At 37.6% G+C, this 2,721-nt stretch overlaps 1 long non-coding RNA gene across 1 annotated transcript; it reads right to left on the bottom strand.

Annotated features, from left to right (window-relative positions):
• Positions 1–813: 813 nt before the first annotated feature.
• On the bottom strand, positions 814–2,424 carry LOC119319616. The gene is made up of 3 exons (XR_005154537.1): positions 2,230–2,424; positions 1,621–1,706; positions 814–991 (listed from the first exon to the last, which is right to left on the bottom strand). It is a non-coding gene; the product is annotated as an uncharacterized LOC119319616 (long non-coding RNA).
• Positions 2,425–2,721: the final 297 nt, after the last annotated feature.

The following is a 2,721-nucleotide window of genomic DNA, read 5'->3' as shown; positions in this document are numbered from 1 at the left end:
TTCTAAGAGGCACATCATCTGCCTTGGCTCCTTGTAGTGGGCAACTACATACCCATCCTCACAGCCTTCCACCAACATCCTTGCATCGTTCTCGTACTTGAGATCAAAGCCTTCATTCTACATCTCATTGCAGAACATCCTCCAGCTTGAACATCTGCAAGTAAAAATACCGAGTGAATATTCTGCATCTGCTTCTGGAACACTTCTCAGAGAACATATTAGCAGTTACATTGCACAAACTCTAGCCTCTCTAGGTTTCCTATTTTTCAAAATCAGAACAAAATTTCAGGGGGGAGGGGGGCTACAAAATGATGTGATTTTATTTTTAAAATACCAAATTACGACCACAAGTTGCAATTTGTATCATGTTAAGCATATTGATCCTATCTGCTTACAGAATACATTTCTAACACCAATTACATATAAAAGCTTCTCCAAAACAGAGTACTACCAAAATACAACCTTCTTTTGAGGAAGTACCAAAATACTACTTAATCACATAGTTTTACCTTTCCATTTAGTGCAAAATCGTATGAGCTAATTAGAACTTTTCCCAACATGAATCAAAACTAATAAAAAAGCAAAATCAAAAGAATCAGACTGGTTCTAATTAGCTCATACGATTTTGCTTTTGCTTTTTTATTAGTTTTGATTCATGTTGGGAAAAGTTCTAATTAGCTCATACGATTTTGCACTAAATGGAAAGGTAAAACTATGTGATTAAGTAGTATTTTGGTACTTCCTCAAAAGAAGGATACAGTACATCAATAGGAAGGATACAGGTAAAATTACCATCGGACAACAGTAGTGGAAGAGGTGAGGCAGAGTTGATGATGTTCTGCTTTCCTACCCAAGGCTCGACACCATCACATAGCATCACTGCCTGTCGTGAGCATCGCCAAAGTTGTTTACTACAAACAGCCTGGTGGAGTGCTCATCTTCTAAGTAAATGACCTGGGGTGCCCAGGTTCGCCCTGTCAAAGCTCCGCCACTTAATAAGCCAAGGTTCAGAGCAACATATTTATCAACCATCTTTTGTTACTTTGTCAAATATTGAGTAGAAGGTGTACAGTAACTATGAACCCAGGGGTCCTTAATATAAATATAAGAAGTATCAATATACATTTATATAAATATATAGTGATAATTGTCTAACTGCAAACAAACATGAAAAACCAGCAGTATAGATTGTGTTCTACTAGAAGAGAGATGGTGCACAGAAAAAATGATCACTCCTAGTTACTTTTGCAACTTCGGTCCGAACAGATGAATTTGGCATTTGCTTCTCCAGATCATATTTCTTGCTCAGCAAACTATGAGGCCACTCGAATGGGAACAACGGAGACATTAAACCACCAATTGTACAAGAAATGGTTTGATTTCATTTGTCATAACATTCAGATATTTAAAATATTCTGGAAACAGGGCACAAATAAGATGCTCTTCGGGTTAAATTTTAGGTTAATGTAGTGCATCCAAGACCCATCATTAGGGTCATATAGTTCCGTCAGATTAATATACAGAAAAAACACAAGCATGTCTAGCATCACTTCTGTATACAACAATTTTCTACTCGTGTGTTGCTTAGAAAGTTACAGAGTTTTCTTTTATTATCTTTACCTGCAATTGGGGATCTTGGGGATGTACCCTGCTTCCTAGACGATTTTCAGGTTGACATTTTACCTGATGAAGGAGAGGCGCTTGAGCTGCATACATGAAGGCATTAACAAACTAACAATTGTGACCAACCTGGTTTAAAATATTTTGCAGTAAGCTATATTAGCAGACTGCATCATGGAATAAGCTACTAGTACGACAAATTTCTCGATAATACAACATCATTGATTAGTAGACTGTGTCATAATACAACATCATTGATAGAGTTCTAATAAGCTGATGTCCTAATCTGGACTCTCTTGAGAGTAATAGTGGGTAACACCCTCATGTATGATATATCTTGGTTGCTTCCAGAAAAGAAAAGGCATGGAACAAATTGCATGTCAGTTATGCAAAACAGAGAAGAAAACCTCCAAATACCTAGTTTTCATTCGCTATGTAGAGAACAAAAAATATTTAATAATATGATGCCCCATTACTAAAATAAAAGGAATAATGAAGTGAACTGAACTAGGATTACGAAGTGATGACCTATGAAGTGAACTAGGATTATGTAGTGAACTGAACTAGGATTAGGAAGTGATGACCTATGAAGAAGAAAGCTTATTATACCTTGGTGCTTTGACGCCACCAACTCCTGGTTGGTTTCAGCGATGGCCGAAACAGCAGCAAGCAGATGAACCTAGGATGCGCGAGTACGACAATGGGCCCTGCTGCTAGCTGCTGCATCGACTGTGGCAGCCTGTAAGGTTGTAGAGGCGCAACAATAAACCGGTTCGGGGTTGAAGGGGATGCTGGGTTGGGCTGGGAATCCTGCAGCACAACACTCCTGATTAAAATTCATTCACCCTCGGTGGAATTAGAATACTTTCAAGTAGTATTGTCTCTGATAAATGAAACTATAAAACACTGCAACAAAGATTCTACTACTTCCATCATTTAATATACATGGAATTTTGATTAAGGACATACTATTGTAGATAAATATTCATAACACGGAGATCATTTGGTCCAGAAGATATAATAATATATCGACTTTATTTAATTTAGATTTATTATGTGAGGACACTGGAGCAGTGTAAATTGAACAGAGGAGGCAGGACA

Source organism: Triticum dicoccoides, chromosome 6A (assembly GCF_002162155.2).
Source record: "Triticum dicoccoides isolate Atlit2015 ecotype Zavitan chromosome 6A, WEW_v2.0, whole genome shotgun sequence".
NCBI classification, from domain to species: Eukaryota; Viridiplantae; Streptophyta; class Magnoliopsida; order Poales; family Poaceae; genus Triticum; species Triticum dicoccoides.
The sequence above is the reverse complement of the archived record's forward strand: the minus strand, read 5'-3'. Positions and strand labels throughout refer to the sequence as shown.